The sequence below is a fragment of the Xenopus laevis genome, chromosome 4S, assembly GCF_017654675.1.
Source record: "Xenopus laevis strain J_2021 chromosome 4S, Xenopus_laevis_v10.1, whole genome shotgun sequence".
Classification (NCBI taxonomy): Eukaryota; Metazoa; Chordata; class Amphibia; order Anura; family Pipidae; genus Xenopus; species Xenopus laevis.
In genome coordinates, this window is record NC_054378.1 from 15,440,186 (window position 1) to 15,465,448 (window position 25,263).

A 25,263-nucleotide genomic window follows, 5' to 3' on the forward strand; every position below is an offset into this window, starting at 1 on the left:
GCATATACAATCTATAAAGTTTAGGCACACTATTCTACTCTTAATCTCAGATGCACATTCACACCTTTCTACTGCCAAGGCCAAGATCACATATACAGCTTCATGCTCCCTAACACAAGTGCAAATACATCTAAACTCAAGCGCACCGCTTCTTGCACCCTACCAAACACAAATACAGCTTCCGGCACCCAAGCACAAGTGCACATATATATTTAAATATATAGAATCCTGCACCCAAATACAAGAACACACACACAGCTTCCTGCACCCAAGAACACACACACACAGCTTCCTGCACCCAAGCCAAAGTGCACATATACAGTTTCCTGCACCCAGGTCCAATCAGGCTTATACCATGGGACACTTTTATTAACACAAGTGCTAAAATGCACCCGTGCAGTTGCCATTAAAAGCCACTTAGGTTTGATCAGACCCCTACAAGTTGGAAAATGAAGGCAGAGATTTGATACCGGGGCAATTAAGCACCCACTCCCTAGAGCACTGCCGCCGAGTCCACTTACATCCACAGCTTCAAACCCCCTAGGCCCCACCATACAAATACAACTACCTGCCCCTAAGGGCAATTAGATATACACAGCCTTATACTCTCGAGAGCCAGAACCAAGGAGGCACACAGCGCCCTGCCCCCCAGCCCCAAATATCACATTTAGGTTTGCCAAGTGTGTGTGTGTTTTCTTCCCAAGTGCAAGCACATACATACAGAGTGTAGAAGTCACATACAAGGATTTATTCGAATCTAAGTAGGAAGGAAACACTTAGCTGCCCCTTGTCAGACACACAGATATTACACTTTGCACCCAGCACCCTTCAGTATTCACCATACTCACCAAGACAGCACCCTACTGTCAGCGCCTGAGTTCCAAATGACATACCTTAGTCAGAAGAAAGCTCTCCGAGCGAGAGGGTGGGAGGGTGCAGGCTTGCACAGACCTGTGCTATTCCCAATCTGCAGAGACACAGGGAGGATGAGAAGTCAGAAGCAGCTGCAGGACGCAGACTCACTCTCACATGATGGCCTACTAAATATGGAGACCCCAATTTAGCCCTGTCCATAATGACTCCTCTGCCACCCCCTAGCAGTGACGCCACGGACACCCACCAAGCAGTGACACTGGTATCCGTCCCACAATGACATGTAAAATTGAAGCTGTCAGGGAACAGAGCTCAAGAGGGGGGTGTTTGGTCCTAATCTCTTATACATATTTAGTTCAACCACCCCCCTTGACGCCACTTAGAGCCACCTGAACATTAATTCATGAATGTAACCCTATCAGATTTGGCAGTCGTTCAAGGATAGGGCAGTGAGAAAGCAGGCACTGCCCTCTGCATGAGACAGGAGTATTTGGGTTTTATAAATTGGCACTTTAACACTTGTAGCTCCCCATTATTTCTCTAGTTGTTAATAAACGACAGTATATCTACCACCATTGTTGCGAGCTGCACATTGGGCAGCTCATTATATATAGACTATATACTATATTTTGCTCATTATTCTCACTATCCCACAAGTACAAGCCCTTCCCCTGGCACCATCCTGGTAGAAAGGAGACGAATTCATTACATTCCAGGTTCAAGTAATATATGCAGCCATAGAAAAGCGAGACTCCCTTATAGCGCCACTCCCTTCCGTGGCTGCAATGACTTAATTAGAGTGCCAACCCGTGAGCTACACCATTACAGAAATCTAATAACATGGTTACTACTACTATGCGCCACATTCAAAGGATTGGATAGCATGGCATTACGTAAACCCCTAATGCTTCGGGGCGTCCGGAAACAAACCTGTTGTAAGGACTGTGTCCAGCCCAGCCCTGATATTAGATCTCATGGGTGTGAATATAAGTTAAAAAAAAAAGCTTTTTTGTGCCCTTTAAAAGTTTGTTGCAGATTATTGGCTAATCAGCCGGTTCCGATACCAAAGCACAAGTTGCAAAACGGGGAGTGACGTCACAATGGTGTACTGAGTCAGCTGTCAGAAAGAGGAGAAACCAGTAGAGACGATCAGTGCCGGAGTTATGTGCTCCTCGTGCTTGGTGACATAATTAGGTCTGGGAAATAATGCAAGAGCCGCGCCCGGCAGCAAACAAATGGCATTTTGGGGGTTGGAGCAAATTTAATATAACTGGTCTTGGTCATAATCTATTTTGGATGCAGCGTCTCTGAGATACAGGGCCTTTATTTTAGCCACATACATTCAGTGGTTTTCCCAGAATCAAAATTTCTCATTATGTCGACCCTTAAAATAGTATATTAATATATTAGGGACACACCGAATCCACTATTTTGGATTCAGCCAAACCCCGAAACCTTCAAGATTTGGCTAAATACTGAACTGAATCCGAATCTTAATTTGTATATGCAAATTAGGGGTGGAAAGGGGAAAGCATTTTTTACTTCCTTGTTTTGTGAAAAAAAGTCATGCGATTACCCTCCCCGTCCCTAATTTGCATATGCAAATTAGGATTAGGTGCGGCCGGGCAGAAGGATTCAGAATCCGAATACTGCTGAAAAAGGGCGAATCCTGGATTCGGTGCATACCTGATTTTTATATATATATATATATATATATATGGGCTAAGTGGGGGGTGCAGAACAAATATGCTTGGTTTTATTGTATGCCTTCCCAGGATTCATAGTTATATTTCCCCACTGGTACCCCATGAAGCTTACAGTTGATACCCCAGAATGCCTGCAGGCAACTTTATACTGCACATTCCTTAACATGTGCCCCACCTGACGTGTTGAATCACTCACCGGCCACTTATACGGAGTGTTGTCAGGGCCATATATAGCCATCGAGACCATTCGGCTCTGCACAATGAATGTGGGCTATTCAGTGCCGTATGGTCAATGGCAAAGAGTCACTTCCCCTACCCCGCCACCTACTAAGGTTATGCTTCTTCCCTGCTAACAACATTGGCATCCAGTATCATTTTTTACTGATGAATCATAAAATAGTGGTCCTCTGTCAATTTTTTGGGCCCCAGGAGAATGTTCTCTGTAGATCAGGGCTGTCCAACCAATAAAGACCATGTGTCCTTTGAAATAGAATAAATCCCTTCCAAAGAGACTTAGGCTGTCAGGAACTCTTGGTACTTTTGGGCAGAACCTCCCGTTGACTTTTTTTCCCATGCTTCCTGGTATCCCCTGTGCCACCCTTGCACCGGGGGGGAATTTTCAGCACAGAACCTAATTTTTCGAGGTTTCTTTACAAACCATGGTAATTAGGATAATTGGGAGCCTGGAATAAGGCGGTAGCAGCCCACTATGCACAGCAGTATCCAGGTCTGGTCCTTTTTTTTTTTTTTAATGATACTGTCATGGGAAAAAATGTTTTTTTCTTAAATGCATCAGTCAATAGTGCTGCTCCAGCAGAATTCTGCACTCAAATCTGTTTTTCAAAAGAGCAGCTTGATTTTTTTTTTTATTTAATTGCGGCGAGACATATTGTTGGGTTTCCCAGGTCCCCTAGTCATGTGACTTGTGCTCTGCTAAACTTCAGTCATTTTTTACTGCAAGTTGGAGTGATATCACCCCCTTCCCTTTCCCCCCAGCAGCCGAACAACAGAACAATGGGAAGGTAACCAGTAGCGATGGGCGAATTTATTCGCCAGGCATGGATTTGTGGCAAATTTCTGTATTTCGCCACCTGCAAATTGTTTTGCGTAAGTGCTGCAAAAAAACTTGCTGTGACAAAAAAGTTGCGCATGTAAAAATTGCCTTGTGTAAAAATTCTACTCTACTTCTCAAGCTATTCTTGCACAAGGCCCTAGTCTTGGGCCAACTAGGACATCCTCAGGTAGGTATGTCCAGCCCTGGTCAGTGCCACCACTGGTGTCAGGATTCTGGTCTTGTCCAACCAACTTCACAGAAAGGGTGTAGCCTTACGGTCATATGAGGTCCCATTAAAAATGTGTCCAAATCTGTCCCTCAGCTGACAAACACAACATTAAGGGTAAGGCCAAACGAGGAGATTCGGGGAGGTTTTGTCGCCTGGCGACTAATCGCCACGTCTTTTGCGTGACTATCTCCCCGAACTGCCTCAGCGTTTTTCCCCATAGGCTACAGAGCAAAGTCGCCTGCGCTAATGCACACGCGGCGATGCGTTTTCAAAAGTCGCAAAAAGTTGCCTCTAACGCATCGCCGCGTGTGGATTAGCGCAGGCGACTTTGCGCTGTAGCCTATGGAAAAAAACGCTGAGGCAGTTCGGGGAGATAGTCGCGCAAAAGACGCGGCGATTAGTCGCCAGGCGACAAAACCTACCCGAATCTCCTCGTCTGGCCTTACCCTTAACAGCCTGTGGAATCCCGACTCGCGGCATGACTAAGGGAGCGTGACATTCTATGCCGTTGTCCCTTCAAGTGACACAAATATTTACAGAACAAAACATCCAGGATTATTAATGTTTGTTTAAAGCTTAAGCAAACGGCACAGACAGATACACTGGCCTGGAATCTTCTGCGGTTTAACAGGTAAACAGGTTCCTAATGTGTTTAGGAGCTGGAGATTGACACGCCTCTGTCCTTTGACATTCCGCTAGCTCTTGCCTACTGCAACTCTCACCATCCTAGGATTAATGTAATTGACACAAGTGGGAGCGGTGCTTCCGTACAGCTTAGCTTATTCACTGGCTACATATTTGGATACGGAAGTTGCCATGTTGCTTGACTCATCTAAAAGGATTCTCAGGGTTGTCCATCAGCTGTTCCATGATGTTCTCTGCTATCTGCCTGTCTGATCCACAGAAATGCCCTCGCCGCTCAAATAGGGTTACCCTGGGCCATCCAGGGCGTATTTTGGCCCAAAGCTAATAATAAGCACAAAATGGGTTTATTTCTTCAGGGAAAAAATTAGTTGTTTATGGAAAAGAAAAATCTGTGCATGCGGAACAGGCCTCTTTGGGCTGAAAGGGTTTATGCAAATCCCCATCGCTCGGATGAAGCCTCAATTGTTACTTCTCCTTTGTGCCGTGCATAATAAGCCGGACAGCAGTGCGTCTTAGTGGTTAATATCCTCCGACTTGCTTCTCCGCGTGGGAGGCTGAAATATGAGTAGGTCACCCCCCCATTCCATTGGTCGTTCCTCGGTGGAACTAATGGACTGAAACATCTAATTTCCTGCTCTGTAATATAGAACATTACCATGACTTACTCCAAAAGCACCATAATAACCTATAGCACTGGCTAGTTGGGCGGGGGAGATACAAGCGGGAATCATACGGAGAAGCTGTGCAGAACTGTTGTTTCGGAAGATGCACTTAGCCCTTTTTAACCCAGCTGGCGGCTTTGACATTCAGCAGCTGCTGAAAAAGTTATATTCACCCGAAAAGGGGGGTGAAAGCCTTCCGCCCACCTTGTTAAAGAGGTGGTTCACCTTAAAGTTAACTTTTAGTATGTATTTTTAATTATTTACCTTGTCCTTCTGACTCTTTCCAGTTCTCACATGGGTGGTCACTGACCCCATCTAAAAATACAAGTGCTCTGTAAGGCTACACATTTATGGTTACGGCTTCTTTTTATCCCTCATCTTTCTACTCAGTCCCTCTCCTATTCATATTCCTGTCGCTTATTCAAATCAGTGCGTGTTTGCTAGGGTCATTTGGATCCAAGCAACCAGATGGCTGAAATTGCAAAACTGCAGAGCTGCTGAATAAAAAGCGAAATAACTCAAAAGCCACAAATAATAAAAAATGAAAACTAATTGCAATTTGTTTCATAATATCCCTCTCTACATTATACTAAAAGTTAACAACCCCTTTAAAGTGGACCTGTCACCTACACATAAAAAGCTATATAGCAAATGTCGTTTGCAAATTAAACGTGGAACCCTAATTGTTTTTTTCATTAAAGCATCCATACCGGTTATAAAGACGTTTAAATATCTGAGCTGTCAATCAAATATTACCTGCCCCGCCTCTCTGCCTGAGGCATAGAGGTGGGGTAGGCAATTACTTTCACTTTCCATTCAGCACTTCCTGCATGTCACGGCTCTCCCCATATTCCCCCTCCCACTCATATAATTGTGTAGGGCAACGTGTATAGACATTAGGTCCCCATTCGGACGCATACACAAGATTTTGGGGTGATACACAACTTATCTTAATAACAGTGTCCACAAAATGGCTCCTGCCTGCGTGCTGTGATTATGTAATTCCAAGACCGAAGGAAACAAAATGTGAATTATAAATGTAGTGTATTTTGCTCAACTAACATGATAAAAAATTATTTGGAATTATTTCTTAGGGTGGCAGGTCCCCTTTAAATTAAAAAATGTTTTTTTTCCCCCTGACCTGGTTAATCTGCCTCTGGACTGATGCAACTTCTAGTTCATGGTGCTGCCCCTTCTGGTTCTGCAGTTCCCAGGTTGGGGGGAAACATTGACCTTGCAGGTAGGATGTCTGGGTCTGGCTGACCGGACCTGTGCAGGCCATGCTATGGCCACATACTGAGCAAGTGCTGCCACAGACGCAATTAACCAATTCATTAATTGCAGCACTTTATTAAGGCCAGAGCTCATCTTAGAATGAATGGGGGCCCTTGCTGAGATCAGTGGTTCTGTACTGATTCTGAATAGGGTTAGTGAACAGGACTTTCATGGGTAGGAATAAGCCAAACACTTTCTCCCCCTCCTCTTACCTAAGAAAGCAGGGCTAATGTTTAACCTTGTGGCTTCTGGGCAGGTCTGTGACCCACCTCTGCAAAGCAGCCCGGGCCCCTGAAGCATGCGAAAGGTTACAGCAGCTGTGTGGAGCTGTCAAACGCCTCTCACTGCCCACAGACACGTACTGGATGAACCTTACATACAAACAAGCTATCACTGGCTGAAAATTCAGTGTACACTTAGAATATCCCATAGACGGCCTTGTGCCTTTATATGGTGCCAGAACCCCTCAATGATTATATCCTTATCCTTTACAGTAAGGGGTACATTATCCCTTATAATGCATGAGTGATACTCAGAGTTCCCTGTATAACTCAGCCTGCAGTCTTGTGCCTTTATATGGTCACAGAACCCCCTCAGTGACTTCTAATATCCTTATTTACATTAGGGGGTATATAATCACTTATAATATGGCTGTTGGCCTTCCTTATTAAAGGGGAGGTAGTATGCACACATGGAAGGATGTTTAGACCCCCGCAGCAGTTGAAAGACCACATAATAGTCCTATTATTCTCAGTCTAATGCTAATAAATGACCTCCTACGTCTCAGCAATGGCAGTCTGCTCCAAATTATTTTTTCCTGTATATCTGCTAAGGTATCATTATGTACGAGGCACACACAATCAATCTCGCAGCCAAAAATGAGAAAGGTGAGGCACTGTGGGATTAGGTTACCAAGAGCCTTGCTATTAATACAACCACCGATCTCAACAGCTCATGCAATACAAGCAACCCTGCTAATTTTAAATAGGCAGACCCATTTTCTGCTGTCCCTGTATCCCCAGCTTAGAACAGACAAAACTGACCAAGCGCATAGAGGTATTAACTATAAAGGAAGTGTTGATGCCTGATCTTATATAGTGAAGAAAGGCAGGTACTAAAGAGCATTAAGTTGCCAATGGGTATTTTAAAGACATAGCAGAAGTGATATTGCCACAATACCCCAAAGTTGACAAATGAATAATATAAAGCAAGTAAAATCTCGCTGGTTGCTAGGGGCACAAGAAACCAGATAAGAGTTCCAAATCTCAACTAAAAAGGGACAAAAAAAACACACAACTACAAATGTCTCAAAAATGGGAACGTAAGGTGAACTTCTCCTTTAAAACACCCCAGTCACGTTAAACCGGAAAAAAAGAAAATAAAAAGCAAACATTTCGCAATGACATTTTACAGTAAAAACTCCAAACAACAAAGAATTCAGATGAGACGGACTGTAGCGACACTGCAATCTCATTTGCCCCCAATGGGTAATGTAATAAGAGATGCAAAGTTTGCACCAGGTCTAGTAATCAACGGCAACCAATACACACACAGTATTTACTGGATACCTGTTTGAAAGCAAAAACATTGCTATGGGTTACTAGATCTGGTGCACCTTTATTATAGTACCCCATGGCTGACATGATGACTAGTATAAATTAATCAGCCGTTTCCTGTATCTACTCATGAGTCCCAAAATATCCATATGTACTCATGGGTCCCCCATAGAACTGGCAATGGCATCGCCCTGCAGCCACTGGGTCAGTGTAGAAGTTTCGAGTTCCTACAGGAACAGGATCCTTCTGATATTATGAGACCTTGGTCAGAAGCTTCATCATGGGAAGGGGGTGGAAGCAGAGAAATGTCATTCACTGCTGGGTCAGTAACTACATCTCTATAATGTCAAAATCCACAAGGTGACTGCATAGGAATGTCATTCTCCCTGCTGTTGGTAGTATACAGGTTACAGGGCCCACATAGGGGCAACCTTGGGCTACATACACAGAGAATGCACTTGTGGTTGTATGTTTCAGTGCTGCAATGCTTATATAAGGGATAATGTACTCCCTACTGTAAATAAGGATGTTAGAAGTCACTGAGGGGTTCTGTGACCATATAAAGGCACAAGGCTGTAGGTTGAGTTATACAGGGAACTCGGCGTATCACTCATGTATTATAAGGAATAATGTACCCCCTACTGTAAATGATAAGGATATTAGAAGTCACTGAGGGGTTGTTCTGTGACCATATAAAGGCACAAGGCTGCAGGCTGAGTTATACAGGGAACTCTGAGTATCACTTGTGTATTATAAGGGATAATGTACCCCCTACTGTAAATGATAAGGATATTAGAAGTCACTGAGGGGTTCTGTGGCCATATAAAGGCACAAGGCTGCAGGCTGAGTTATACAGGGAACTCGGCGTATCACTCATGTATTATAAGGAATAATGTACCCCCTACTGTAAATAAGGATATTAGAAGTCACTGAGGGGTTCTGTGGCCATATAAAGGCACAAGGCTGCAGGCTGAGTTATACAGGGAACTCTGAGTATCACTTGTGTATTATAAGGGATAATGTACCCCCTACTGTAAATGATAAGGATATGAGAAGTCACTGAGGGGTTCTGTGGCCATATAAAGGCACAAGGCTGCAGGCTGGGTTATACAGGGAACTCTGAGTATCACTCATGTATTATAAGGGATAATGTACCCCCTACTATCAATGATAAGGATATTAGTAATCATAACAGGTCATAGGATTCAGAAGTAACTTATCAGCTAATGTATAGAGCAGAAAGTATTAATAATAACAATTTACCCACAAGTTAGCAATGAACTATCAAGTACTTGGAAACAAAAATGTAACAAATTAGGATGGAATGCGAAACTCACACTTCCATCTTCATTGTAACAAGCAAAACTAGTTCAGGTAATTGTTGTAACAAAGTATCTAAAACGTAGCTTTTAATAAATGTTCCAATAAAAAAAAAAAATCGCTAGCATGACCAACACAGACTCACAGCGTATTCCACTAATAGCTGTGCAGGACCTTGTCCCTAAAATCACACATAGTTAAAAGCGTTCGCGCAGAATCGATCGGTGGTGGATAAAGTTCTTAGTTTTTTTTAGGATTCTAATATCCACATTTTAACACTGCAAAGTATCGGTAAATTATAAGGCTTAAATCGCCTACGCTGTGAGTCTGTGTTGGTCATGCTAGCGATTTTTTATTGGAACATTTATTAAAAGCTACGTTTTAGATACTTTGTTACAACAATTACCTGAACTAGTTTTGCTTGTTACAATGAAGATGGAAGTGTGTGTTTAACTTCTAAAATCCTCATATTTTACAAATGGGGTTACATTTAAAAAAAAACAAAACACAGCATATAAACAGTCAGGGAATGTTATACCATCGTACTGTATAATCAAAGGAAAGAAATATGGAAGCTCGAAACCCAGCTATATGATTAATACAGGTATGGGACCGGTTATCCAGAATGCTCGGGACCTGGCGTTTTCCCAAATAAGAGATCTTTCCGTAACTTGGATTTCCTTACATTAAGCCTGCCAAAAAATATTTTAACATGAATTAAACCCAATAGTGTTGCTTCCAATATCCAGGATAAATTATATCTCAGTTGGGATCAAGTACAAGCTACGGTTTTATTATTACAGAGAAAAAAAGGAAATCATTTTTAAAAATTTGCTTTATTTGGATAACAGGTAAGCTATGGGAGATGACCTTCCCGTAATACAAAGCTTTGGGGTTTCCAGATAACGGATCCCATACCTGTATAGAGAGAATTCTGTGGTTACTATAAGTTTCCCATCCCTATGTATAAATACAAATACCCTAGAAAGGACTGGTTTGTGCACACCCACGGGCGTTTGAAGCTGCGCTCCCCTGTGTTCCGGTTTTATATATTCAGCCTCAGGGGAGCGCATGGGTAGACGGACTGAATTCTTTTCAATGCAGCTGTACTCACACATGTAAGCACCAAAAGCAGGTAAAATGCAACATGCTGCATCCCAACCTGCGCGGCACTTAAATGCGTCTGTGTGAGTACAGCCGCATTGAAAAGTATTCAGCGCGTCTACTCCTACGCTCCCCTGCGGCTGAACGCATAAAACCGGAACGCAGGGGAGCGCAGCTTCAAACGCCTGTGAGTAAGGGCCCTAAGTAAAACTCATAAGAAAGAAATAGGATGTTGTTTATGTTAATATAAATCTGGTACAATCATGGCGATGTAAGGAGGCGTAACTCTGTCTTTTGGGTTAAGAGGGGACACCGTCTGCTCCATCAGTCCTGCTTGTTAATTCTATTTCATTCTCTGAAGCTTCACTGAACATGATGTATCCCCCCTCCCAGAACAATGCCTCCCCAGATGCGGCCCAGAAAATGATGAACCCAGTTGCCATTGTTGGCTTGCTGAGTGCAGCAGGTCGCTTACAACAGGGGAATAACATTCATCCCCATCATTAGACATTTCCCCTTCAATTGTCTATTAACTGAACATTACTCGCTTCCTGGGAATCTATGGGCAAAAGGTCTCTGTGCTGCATTACAGGGATTCACATTCCCAGGGGCAGGTTACTTTACTCCGACAGGTGCCAAGAAATTCTATTCCACAGAACTCAATCCAGGTGAATACAGACAAGGAATGTGGGAGGAGAGCTGGGGCGGGGGGTGTTTCTAATTAAAGGGGTAGTTCAACTTTACATTAACTTTTAGTATGTCTAATTTAAACAACTTTTCAATGGGCCATTTTTTTCTTTTCTATATTTTTTTTTTAATTATTTGCCTGCTTCTTCAGAGTCATTCCAGCTCTCAAATGGGGGTCACCGACCCCATCTGTAAGGCCACAAAATGTATTGTTACTGCTACTTTTTATTACTTGTCATTCTATTCAGGACTCTCCGATTCCAGCAGTGGTGGATTAATGACATGTGGGGCCCCTAGGCTACATTCTCATAGGCCCCCCTTTTAGGGTAAGGACACACTGGACGATTTGTCGCCAACGTTTTTAAAAAGTAAATCGCGGCGACAAGACGAAGGTCTTTTTTGAACAGACGATTCACAGCGACTATTGGCACAGAGCGATTTGTATCCCATTACTCTGTGCGGTACGTGCTCCACCCAAACCGGAAACGGTTTGTGCTTCCCGCTGTAATCTGGCGTCTTTACGTGCTTGCGTAATTGCGTTCGCATTGTAATTTGAATACAATTGCTGCTACTTATCTGTATGTGTGTGCGTGTCTAGGAGATTTCAGTGCTTTTCTAAGTACATGCTATTTCTGATAAATCGCTCGGAAAAGGGTCTCAGTGCGTTTTGGAGCTACAGGCGATTCACAAACGCGCTGTGGGCACAGGAGCTGGCGTCTTTCATTTGGTTTTGTTCAGAGACAAAACGAGCGATATGTCGCCGCGATTTGCTTTTTAAAAACGTTGGCGACAAATCGTCCAGTGTGTCCTTACCCTTAGACTACTGCTGGGTCCAGATGCATGCACCTAAACTCTCTACACCGGGTTGGGTTAAGCATGTGCCAGTGACGTTACTGGATTTGCACACATCTAGGTGCTTTGCCTGCTTTCTTCTCCCAGAAGGTGCACCCAAGCAGTACAAATAAAAATAAAATAGAATTGAAAAAGGCTACATGGGTCCCTGAACATACTGGGCCCCTAGTTTATAGCCTAGGGTAACCGTCCTTGTATTCTATTCTCATATATATGAATCAATGCATGGTTGCTAGGGTAATTTGAGCCCTAGCAAACTGGAGAGCTGCAGAATAAAAAGCAAAATAACTCAAAAACCAGAAATAATAAAAAAAAATTAGGGATGCGCCAAATCCACTATTTTGGATTCGGCTGAACCCTTGAATCCTTCGCGAAAGATTAGTCCCAAAACCTAATTTGTATTTGCATATGCAAATTAGGGGTGGGAAGGGGAAAACATTTTTTACTTCCTCGTTTTTTGACAAAAAGTCATGCAATTTCCCTACCCGCCCCTAATTTGGTTCAACCAGGCAGAAAGACTCTTCCGAATCAGAATCCTGCTGAAAAAGGCTGAATTCTGGATTCGTTGCATCCCTATAAAAAATTAAAACCAACTGCAATTTGTCTCAGAACATCACTCTCTACGTCCTACATACAGTTAATTTAAAGGTGAGCAGCACCGTTAAGGGATTCCAAGTGAAACCCCCTCACACCAGAGGGAAGCAATGGGGGGAGTCGGATCTCAGAACTGTGTGTGCCATTGTTATAACCACTATGGGCCCGGCCCAGGCTCTAAAGGGGCACTCACAGCATTGGAATCTAGAGAGCGACTTGGCCGTGGTTCAAAAGCTGAAAGTTTTGCGGTGCCCTTTGCTTCTCCAGAGAGAGGATTCTATGGGAAAGCCGTAAGGGCACCACAAAGCATTCAGCTTTAAAACCAGCAATAGACCACAATCTGGGGGCATTTTCTCTTTCAAGTGCTGCTGGACTACATACATGTCTGGCTCTATTGTGCAGAACTGCAACTTCCATACAACTGGATCTGTGTTTCCCTTTGGATCAAATGCAGTCCTAAGCTTTGATGTGACCAAGCAACATCCCTTCCACCTCCTATTCTGAATATAAATCAAAGAAGTAGTGGGGGTTGGTTTCTTTAATTCTCTACTGCCATTCCTTTCCTCAACAGCTGCGCTTTTATCAAACCGCATAAACATGCAAATTACTTTGTGTTTTTTCCTTCAAAATGGCTAATTTCCCCCTACAGTTCTGTAAAGGGCTACAAAACCTTCAATTTTATTTACAATTGTGCCCATGATATCTTTCTTTCTTTTTCATTTCTTTCCAATGACTTCCCACGGCCCTCCTATTTTTTGATTGTATTACAAAAAAGCCATAAGGAGGTTGGCCTACTTGTTTAGACATAAAAGTATAGATGTGAGAGCAGCCTTTAAGGGCATAACCCATAGAAGGGACAATTCTTTAAGTATTGTATTAGTGTAAGGAAAGGTTCAGGCATAAAAGCAGCAATTACAATCCCCTAAATTTGCTCATAGTCTGTACAGAGAGATCTAATAAAACTATGACAGCATAGGTATTCCCCTGTACTAAGCACAATTCAGCAGGAACAGCCCCCTAAGTTTGCTCATAGCCTGTACAGAGAGATCCCATAAAACTATGGCAGCATAGGTATTCCCCTGTACTAAGCACAATTCAGCAGGAACAGCCCCTAAGTTTGCTCATAGCCTGTACATAGATCCCATAAAACTATGGCAGCATAGGTATTCCCCTGTACTAAGCACAATTCAACAGGAACAGCCCCTAAGTTTGCTCATAGCCTGTACAGAGAGATCCCATAAAACTATGGCAGCATAGGTATTCCCCTGTACTAAGCACAATTCAGCAGGAACAGCCCCCTAAGTTTGCTCATAGTCTGTACAGAGAGATACCATAAAACAACGATAAAACACCTAATCACCCCCAATGAAAGTACTGGTGCCCAGCTGTTAATGCAATAGTCTTTTCCTTCTGACTCAAAGGTTAAGCAAATTATCGAAGGGCAAGAGAAGTCAACATTGCAGTTCAAAGCAAGAATTCAGGCTTGACATTGTTTGTCAGAGGCACAGCACTTCTACTCTCAGGTCAACTCCAAATCATTAGCTGGAACTAAAGTAAACTGGGAGATAGGGAACTAAAGGAAAAACCTGAAACCAGGAAAGGGAAGGTATAATGTTTTCTTGCTGCCAATGGTACTAGAGTGGTTTAAGACTTTATGAGGGTCCAATTGGAGTCCCAAGGAATAAAATGTGAAGTTGGGTAGACATTATCAGATCCACTTATATAAAAACCTTGCCAAAGGTCATGAGGCATACATGGGCCAATAAGCTGCCTACTTGTTTTGGAAGGTCTCAGTTGGTAGTTTTTTTATTGGCCCATGCAGGGACAGCATAAATCCTTAAACAGATATGAGTTGTTTATCATCTGGACCCTACATACACAGTGCAATTAAAAGTCTATTGCCCTTAAACAATGGTTGAAGAAGAAGGTTGATGCTTTGCATCGGGTAATGCTCACAATGAAATCTGGAGTCTTGTCTCTTCCTCCTGAATGGATAAAAACAAGATTTTGGGTATACAACCCCTACTTTTCAGCACTGGGATACATGAGAACATACACAGATGCCCCTATACAGTTAGTATCGTGGGCCTTTGATTAATTTGACGCAGTGGTGGAACAGTTTGCTCATCATAGAGGGGAAGACCCGGAGATGCTCAGAAGATCTGATTGCGTCTTCCACTGTGGGAATGTTTACAGTGGGTGCCCATTAAGCTGTCAAAGTCTTTGTGTCAAACGTATTCAACTCTTCTAGGATCTTCACACATTCCTTGATATCTCCTCTGTTTCTCATCAAGCCACCTGCATCTCCTCCCTTACTGGCTACTTCTGAAACTCTATCCCTGAATTACTCCATAGAGGAGTCACCTTGTTTCAATCTGTTACCCAACCACTTACACTATAAGCTCTATGGTCACAGGGAACCCTCTTCCTTTTTCTTCTGTCACTCAGACACTTGTTCCATAGACCGTTATGATAAAACAACACATGAATCCTCAACAGCCATTGAGAATTCCTGAGTAAGTAGAGTCACAGAAAGATTTCCGTTATGTCCCTTCTAATACAGATGTGCCCATTGGTTTAAATGGATCTCGGAAGCTTTGAGCACCAAATTCATTTCTCCCAAGAAGACACCAGCAAGGAGATGCAAGAAAAACCAATAGATGCCAAGAAATCTTTGCTTTGGGATCAAGCTACACATTTTATTTTCATCTTGACCTTTGATAAACTGACCCATATTTTCTGACGCGACTATATTTTTTCTATATGAATGTATATGTGTAAATAGGATTAGAGCATTGGTTTTTGAAAAATGACAGCAATTCTGATGACAAACACAATTTTATGGTCTGACACATGTCCACTTTTTGCTTGGTTTTCAGGGAAAGAGCATGAGAACAAGTTGTAGAAGGTAATACAGCGACTCTTAACCTTTGGGTTGGGACCCCGTGCTGTTTAGGGATGGGTCCCTATAATCCATTTTGATACTATGAGGCAGAGCCGAAACTAGGGGTAGGCAGAAGAGGCAGCTGCCTAGGGCGCAATAATAGGGGGGCGCAAGGCAGCTACCTCTAAAATTGTCTTCTCCCTACCCCTAGTCCGCACCGCTCAGTCCTACTTCCCACCGACGCTGTCCCTCCCTCGCTCCCCCCTCCCTACGTCGCACACCCCTCTCCGTCGCACACCCCTCTCCGTCGCTCACCCCTATAGGTGTGTGTAAGGGATCAGTTATCTGGAAACCTGTTATCCAGAAAGCTCCAAATTACGAAAAAACAACCTCCCATAGACTCTGTTTTACCCAAATAATCCACATTTTTAAAAATGATTTCCTTTTCCTCTGTAATAATAAAACAGTAGCTTGTACTTGATCCAAACGAAGATATAATTAATCCTTATTGGAAGCAAAACCAGCCTATTGGGTTTATTTAATGTTTAGATGATTTTCTAGTAGCCTTAAGGTATGAAGATCCAAATTACGGAAAGATCGGTTATCTGGAAAGCACTAGGTCTATTCTTCTTCCAACATAACTTATTGTATTTGTGTTTTTTATTGCTACCAAGTGTTAGCATACTCATTGTACTGACGTATATAAACTTTTCCAAACGCTTGTGAAACTTTGGTGGCCAAGAAGGGAGTCTTCTGCACTTTGTCATGAGAAATCTCTCTAGATGATGTTCTCAGATATGGGAGTTTCCTCTTTACTTGGAGGCCCCATGCCACATAAAGCATTTACTATTTTCAGAATCTCTAAACACTTCATAAAATCGTCCCTTTAATGTGGAGGATCCCAAACTGTGACAATGCTGTCCCTTAGGAGCCCCAAGGCAGTGGGTGGGGGTCCCTTAAGGATAATTATGGTGAGATTTGTGATGTTTATTTGCTGCCCTGGGTACCCCTGAGAATTACTACTGGGTTACACCACTGCTTCTATATCTTTAAACTTATGTGCTAAGGGGGCCCAGTCTGAAGGGCAGTTAGGGGGAGATTTGGGGTGAGTGCTTATTTGTGCCCTGGGTACCCCTGGAACTATAGCAGTTACTGTTACCCCAATGTTTCTATATATCTGTAACCTTGTTATGAGCTAAGTGGGCCCAGTCTGAAGGCCATTTAGGGGGAGATTTGGGGTGAGTGCTTATTTGTGCCCTGGGTACCCCTGGAACTATAGCAGGGTGACTGTTACCCCAATGTTTCTATATATCTGTAACCTTGTTATGAGCTAAGGGGACCCAGCCTAAAGGCCAGTTAAGAGGGAGATTTGGGGTGAGTGTTTATTTGTGCCCTGGGTACCCCTGGAACTATAGCAGAATGACTGTTACCCTGTTTCTACAGTATATATCATATTCGGATCCTTTTCTATTTTATTGTACATTCTACTTTGTGGTTGCTAGGGTAATCATGCCTAAGCCACTAGATGTCAAAATTCCAACCCAGAAAAGCGGCAGAACAAAAACAAAATGTAAATATTTCAAAAACCACAAACTAAAAACTAATGAAGGATAATTGCACATGATCCTAGAATAATGTGTCTACATCCTACTAGAAGTGAATTATCCTGCAGTGCCACAATCAGTCCACAGATTCAAACACTGTTTTGCCCCTGACCTGCCCAATCAGGACTGGGCACCCTATACCTCTGGTGTCTTCCAACAGTCACAGGTTAAATACAGCTATATAGTCACTAGTGTGAGTGACTGAACTCTGACACACTGGATAACAACTCACAAAGGGTTAATCCAACGTAACTAATTTGATTACAGAGCAACCAAAATCTTTAAAGCAACGGAATCACCTTTCAGCAGAATAAAACATGAGGTCCCCTGTACTGCCCTAACTGGAATTGAATAATGCACCCCCTATTGTATAATATAAGGATATTAGAATTTGCAAGACCCTTTAGGAATCAAGAATCAATGGCTCGTTATCCAGTGAAACACTCAAGCAAAATAGGAAAACACTTCAAGACAGAAAATGCCTCTGGCAGGGGGCCAACTCCGGGTACAGCTGGCATGAGAAGTGCCCCGACTGGTATACAACACACTGAGTCAGCTGCTCATATCCCACAAGCGGCCAATAGATTCCAGCCTCACTCACTCCCCCCTCCTTAACCAGCATTAACCGAGACTCTGGGATTTAAAATGTAAATTAAAACAAAATACACAGTGCTTTCTTGAAATAGCTCATTGAAAGCCAAGAAAGAGCCAAAACCGCAAAGTTTCCAGTTGCTGAGATTCTCCCCCCCCTCCCCTTACATAAAAACACAGGACTCCAATATGGCCGCCCGCATGGATTTTCCAACCAAAATAAACAACTCAAATCCTATCGCTGCAGGGAGCCTGACCCAGTCCAAAATAACACAGTGCTCTGCTGTCTGCTCTGTAAAATTAGCCGCTTCGCTGAACAAGCAAGGGATTCAGCATTAGCTGGATATATGAGCATTTAAGGAGGTAGGACATTTAACCCAGTTAGTGCTAAAGAGATGCAAAGGGTTAACTTGGTGTTTATTTTTAGTTATCGTAAGGAACCGTAAATGTGTTTATGAAGCATTATAACCTTAAATTTAATTTCCTTGGCATAAGCAGAAGGTGGATTTAAAAAAAATAAATTAGGCTCCCTGTGCTTTCACTAACTAACATACCTATTATCCTTTCTATGGACTTTTATCTCACTGTTACTATAGGCACCATCTCTCCCTACTATACCTGCTATCCCACAGCCACACTCCCTTCCCAGAGACTATTATCCACTGTTACTATAGGCACCATCTCTCCCTACTATACCTGCTATCCCACAGTCACACTCCCTTCCCAGAGACTATTATCCCACTGTTACTATAGGCACCATCTCTCCCTTCTATACCTGCTATCCCACAGTCACACTCCCTTCCCAGGGACTATTATCCCACTGCTACTATAGGCACCATCTCTCCCTACTATACCTGCTATCCTACAGCAACAATCCCTTCCCAGAGATTATTATCCAACTGTTACTATAGGCACCATCTCTCCCTACTATACCTGCTATCCCACAGCCACACTCCCTTCCCAGGGACTATTATCCCACTGCTACTATAGGCACCATCTCTCCCTACTATACCTGCTATCCCACAGTCACACTCCATTCCCAGAGACTATTATCCCACTGTTACTATAGGCACCATCTCTCCCTACTATACCTGCTATCCCACAGTCACAGTCCCTTCCCAGAGACTATTATCCACTGTTACTATAGGCACCATCTCTCCCTACTATACCTGCTATCCCACAGTCACAGTCCCTTCCCAGAGACTATTATCCACTGTTACTATAGGCACCATCTCTCCCTACTATACCTGCTATCCCACAGTCACACTCCCTTCCCAGAGACTATTATCCCACTGTTACTATAGGCACCATCTCTGGCTACTATACCTGCTATCCCACAGTCACACTCCCTTCCCAGAGACTATTATCCACTGTTACTATAGGCACCATCTCTCCCTACTATACCTGCTATCCCACAGTCACACTCCATTCCCAGAGACTATTATCCCACTGTTACTATAGGCACCATCTCTCCCTACTATACCTGCTATCCCACAGTCACAGTCCCTTCCCAGACACTATTATCCACTGTTACTATAGGCACCATCTCTCCCTACTATACCTGCTATCCCACAGTCACACTCCCTTCCCAGAGACTATTATCCCACTGTTACTATAGGCACCATCTCTGGCTACTATACCTGCTATCCCACAGTCACACTCCCTTCCCAGAGACTATTATCCACTGTTACTATAGGCACCATCTCTCCCTACTATACCTGCTATCCCACAGCATAGTTCCTTCCCAGAGACTATTATCCCACTGTTACTATAGACACCATCTCTCCCTACTATACCTGCTATCCCACAGTCACACTCCCTACCTACCAAATATTAGCTACTATATACACATTTGTTCACTACTATACTTGCTACCAACCCCTCTTCTTGCCGCTGCTTTGTGGGGCCTCTATGATGTACAAGCAGTTGCTGATATAATTGTTGCTAACTCTGTCTGGGGGGGCTAGCAAGATTTGTTGGCAAATACAATGCAGTTAGAAGCAACAGTCTCTCCCCTGTACTGACAGTGGTGCATTTCGGAGGATTCAGTGCGTCTCTGCTTCCATGGGAGATTCTCATGCTGAGCACATTCTTACTTTGGGAATTAATGGCTAATCACAAGGCTGTATTCTGTATATAAACTGAGAATGGACGTTCTTACCTGAGCCAGGCAGAGAATGGGAGGAAGACGAGGGCACAGAGCTCTGTCCGCTTGGAAGGCAATGAGGTTGGAAAATTTCAATCTGCTTTTGGCACAGGAGAGAAATAGCGCAGTGTGAGGGAGCGAGTCGTCAGACAAGGATCAAATTAATAGACGACATGCTAAAGTGATGCTAAAATACCCGCAGATCTCTCACAGTGGCACAGTAACCAACCCCCCCGAATGTGCTAAAGCATCTCTGTGCTGCGCTGGTCAGGCCTGGAAAAGATTGGAGGGGTGCTGAGGGAGGTCTTCAGATAGTTATAAATGCAACATGAATATTTGTACAAATAAATAATATATTACATTTATAGATAGATAGCAGTTCCCAAAACTGTGGGCAGAGCTCCAGGCTCCATCATTGATATAAAGCTGGCTATTGTTGTACCACAATTCCCAGCATACAGGGACAGCCACTAGCAGATACTGAGAGTACACCCTAGACTCTGGACGTTGGACAGCCCTTAGAATTGTGATTTTTTTCATTCATGGGAAAAATAAAATGCATTTACAGCACAGTCATATTGTATGCCAGATTCCATTAACTAGACAGGTGGCAGTTGTAATTGCCAGTTAGACCAAAGAATGAAGATTGATTGGCAACCCTGCTGCACAAATCAGGCTCTCTTTCCAGCAGCTGGTCATGTTCATCACTGGCAACATGGAACCCTGCCTGGTCCTATTTGCTCATGGACCGCAGGGTAAGAAGAGCCTCTGTTTGTGGATGAAAGAAGCTCCTGCCCAGCAGAACCATGGCACCATCACAGGACCGCTGGCATTAAACGAAGCCTAAATAAATCCCGTCAGCTTGGAAACTTGATGTTTGTTTTTTCAGGATTTGACTCGTAGCTTTCCATTCTGCATTTATCCTACATTCATTCTAACACTGAAACTCCTGCCTGGTTGCTATAAAAATGGCTGGCCCTAGCAACCATATAATTCTCAATGTGTAATTGAGAAAGAAACACAAAACTAACCATATACAAAGTTAAATGAACAACATAAACAATGTAAATGCCCAGTAAACAGGTTCTTTAAAGAAGCAGCAGCCACTGCCATGTTTGGGGAGCAAATAGTCGTGTAGGACCTCAGCTTAGTGGGATTGTTCACCTTTAAATAAACTTTTAGTATGATGTAGAGAGTGATATTCTGTGACAATTTGCAGTTGGTTTTCATTGTTTATTATTTAAGGTTTTTGAGTTATTTAGCTTTTTATTCGACAGCTCTTCAGGTTGCATTTTAAGCAGTCTGGTAGAAAGGTCCAAATTCCCCTAACAACCATGTATTGATTTGAATAAGAGACTGGAATATGAATAGGAGAGTAACAAAAAGTAACAATACATTTTTAGCCTTACAGAGCATTTGGTTTTTAGAGGGGGGTCAGCGACGCCCATTTGAAAGCTGCACAGAGTCAAAAGAAGAAGGCAAATAACTATAAGACTATAAAAAATAATGAAGACCAATTGAAGATTTGCTTAGAACTGACCATTCTATAACATGCTAAAAGTTAACTAAAAGGTGAACCACCCTTAAATAAACTTTTAGAATTATGCATAGAGTGATATTCTGAGACAATTTGTAATTGGTTTTCATTTATTATTATTTGTGTTTTTTGAGTTATTTAGCTTTTTTATTCAGCAGCTCTCCAGTTTGTAATGTCAGCCATCTGGTTGCTAGGGTCCAAATTCCCCTAGCAACCATGCACTGATTTGTATAAGAGACTGGGATATGAATGGGAGAGGCCTGAATAGAAAGATGAGCAATAACAAGACATGTGTAGCCTTAGGGTAAGGGCATTCCTTTCGATTTGGGGAGATTTAGTCGCCTGGCGACTAATCGCCTCTTCTTTGGGGCAACTTATCTCCCCGAATGGCTTCCCCCTGTCTTTTGCCTTTTAATTATAGCCATTACAAGCCATTCGGGGAGATTAGTCGCCCCAAAGAAGAGGCGATTAGTCGCCAGACGACTAAATCTCCCCGAATCACCAGCTGTGCCCTTACCCTTAAAGAGCATTTGTTTTTTAGATGAGGTCAGTGACCCCCCCTTTTGAAAACTGGAAAGAGTGATGGAAGAAGGAGGCAAATAATTCAAAAATTATAAAAAATAAAAACCAATTCAAAAGTTGCTTAGATATACTAAAAGTTAATGGCAAGGTGAACCACCCCTTTAAAGGAGACATGTACCTATGTTAGTAGTGCCACATTGGCTTAATAAGTTCAGTATTGACATAATATGGTAAATAAGGCACCGGTGCACTGCTGGTCGCCAGGGCAAACACTTTCCCAAACACAATTACAAAGGCGGGTGCATCAGGTGGATTCCTGCACAGTCAGACCAACTGAGTCACGTGGGACATTCCTGGGTATATTGTGTGAGCCCATAACAGCGCTCAGGCCAAATAAAGTGAATGTGAAGCGAGGGTCACGTGACTGTTAACCCATTCTGCACCAGGGCAGACAGTGTCATGCGGCATCACTGGTGCCCCCCAGCACTAATATAAAAAAATATAACTCTATACACAGAGGCAACAATTTAAATATCTTATTTGATGGGTAAGAAACACCCTCACCCCCAAAAAAGTACCTAATAAAATAAAAAGTTCCAAATACAAAATTTAAAAATATCCATCACTTTAAAGTTATGGGGAGAGGAAATTGCTACTGAAGGCAGCATCTGTCAGTCCCTTGCTGCACTGCTGGTTCTGCCTCTTGAAACAAGACTTGCCTTGTAAGGATTTACACATCTAAAGCTATATTGTTTCAATAGTGAGAACCATCAGAGCAGAGAACAAAGAGACAGACCGTCAATAATAGCAATTACAAATAAAATTAACTTAAACTGTGCAATTAATGTTGACATCCTAATCCGTGAGGGGAATAGGGTTGCCACCTGGTTGGTAAAATATGATGGTTGATCCCAATGTTATTAATAGGGAAAAATGATAAATATATAGGAAGGCCGGTATTTTTTTCTGGAAAAGGTGGCAACACTAGTGGGGAACCCAAATATCCCTACTGGGAAAAGTAAGATTGTATTTGACAAAACAGACTGTTAATGGAGTCAGTTCCAGATGTAGCCCCATAATAAAAGCTCATTCTGCTGACCAGTTATGGATTTTAAAAGACACATAATTTCCAAAAAAAATGTATGCAATAAAGGCCATCCTCCCAGGGTTATGGGGACGTTAAATTGTTGTTGCGCTGTAATTTCCAAACTACTGCCTGGTTGCTAGGGTAACTAGGCCCTAGCAACCAGTCAGCAGCTGAAAAAGCGTCTAATTGTCAGACTCCAAGTTAAGTCGAACTGTCTCTTTAATTAGTCAGCAAAATGATATAAAGCCACAAACAAAAGGCTGATGATTCAGATACTTTTACAGAATCTGTAATAATAGTCCAAATTTGGGGTTTAAAGGCCTTTAGCTTGCACGGCTGATGTGCACGTGCCATACACTTTAAAAGATCCAAACATGACTGAAACCACTTGGGTAGTCTTTTCCTATTGTGCACTTTCCCTTTAAATAATAACTCCTATAATGCACACACTAGTGAGCTCTTGTGCCACAGGCAGTGATACTGTCACATGACCCTGACCCACAACTTTGTGCTGCCCCTGCTCTGATGCAATTGTGTTTGCCTGTTTTTGGACAATTTCAAGCAATTTACTAGATTTCATGGGAATATCTGCTGCTCCCCAATATCTCCCACTCTGTGTCTGGAACAATAACTGACTCCCAGATAATGTTATTCCCTCCTGCTCCCCAAAATTCCATAAAAACCTTTGTCAGCATCTCCCTCTTTTCCTTAACTTCCATCCATCCCAATTAGTCAGCTCCCCAACTTTCCTGCATCCTTAGTTGTCCCCCTCCCACAATTTCCTAAATATTTCTGTTCACCCTTCAGTCCCAGTAGCCCTGTGTATGTTTCACCCACCCATCAGCAGCAGTGAGTGGCCCATTGTGTGTCAGTCATGTCCAGCGTGACTCCCCGGGCTCCCCCCACACCTGCGCCCCATCCAGCACTCACACTACCCTCACTCACACTCACCTCACTCACACTCACCTGTGTGCAGGTTGCGCGGTGCGAGGAGTCGGGCCGTGTATCAGGTAATATATGTCTCAATGTGTCTCAGTAATTGAATTCCCAGCTATTCCCGTTGCTGCTGCGCTTCCAGCTCTTTCCCTTCTCCCCGGAGCTCGTTCCTTCCCCTGTGTCTAATCTGCTCCGTTCCCACCCCTCTCCCTGCAATTAACTCCCCCTCCGCGGGGCTGGAACTTTCCCTCTCACCGTGATTTTCCAGCAGCGCCTGCAACAGTCTCCTCCCGCCGCTCTCCCCTTCCTTCCCTCTCTCTCCAACTCAACTAACTGCCGCCCCAGTAAGGAGAGCGCTACTCACTGCCAGCCGACTCATGCCCTGCCCAGGTGCGCTCTACCTGCTGCTGCAGCCTTAAAGGGGAACTGCCCTGAATGGGGCACCATACGTAGCGCTTACTGCACAACTCTGAGAGTTCGTTGCACCCTTTCCCTGCCTGAGAACACACTGCACTCTTTCCCTGCCCGAAAACTGACTGCACCCTTTCCCTGCCTGAAAACTGACTGCACCCTTTCCCTGTCTGAGAATTCACTGCACCCTTTCCCTGCCTGAAAACTCACTGCACCCTTTCCCTGTCTGAGAATTCACTTCACCCTTTCCCTGCCTGAGAGCACACTGCACCCTTTCCCTGCCTGAAAACTCACTGCACCCTTTCTCTGCCTGAGAACTCACGGCACCCTTTCCCTGCCTGAGAACTGACTGCACCCTTTCCCTGCCTTAAAACTGACTGCACCCTTCCCCTGCCTGAGAACTCACTGCACCCTGCATAAATGACACCCAATGTATAGGCTGCGGTTACAGGATAAGGGGATTCCAATCCAACCTACAGATGGTAGTTATAGTTTAATAACACCTATAAGTTGGACAGTTTCTCCCTCTTATTAAAGTGCCTCTGAGCAAATGCTTTCACTGTCCAGTGTTGTTAGCAGCATAACTCGCAAGTGCCAGCAGCTCACCTGCTCCCATTGGGCTGCCCTAGGAGAAAGCTCTGTGTGTGTCTCTCCCATAGCACAAAATCCCAGATCCACCTGTGTAACTCCTAAGCTGTGCAGCACTTACAAAGCAGATCCCAGGCTTATTAACTTATTAGCCACTCAACAGACTGCCTGGCCCCAGCAGGTACAATAAACACAGGCAAGTATGCAGGGCTTGGCTAATGGCCAAATCAACTTTAATAGTCTGATATATTATTCAGGGGATAACTAAAAGCAGACCCTGCAGTTGCTTGAGGGGCCCTTTGGGACAAGCAGTTTCATGAAAATAATGTCTTATTTGACATTTAGGGGCTGTAGAATAAATGTGGGGCCCAGTAACCTCTATTCACACCACTGGGATATA

At 43.4% G+C, this 25,263-nt stretch overlaps 1 protein-coding gene across 13 annotated transcripts in view; it reads right to left on the bottom strand.

The window, feature by feature from the left end:
* The window catches only part of pacsin3.S (protein kinase C and casein kinase substrate in neurons 3 S homeolog), a 39,841-nt gene extending 14,889 nt beyond the window's left edge, over positions 1-24,952 (bottom strand). For 2 of the 13 annotated variants that reach the window (XM_018259336.2, XM_041591142.1), the window contains exons 1-3: positions 23,895-24,065; positions 19,798-19,882; positions 894-967 (exon numbers count right to left, since the gene is read on the bottom strand). The gene's annotated coding sequence lies outside the window, so the exon portion shown is untranslated. 13 annotated transcript variants of the gene reach the window in all.
* Between the last annotated feature and the right edge of the window lie 311 nt (positions 24,953-25,263).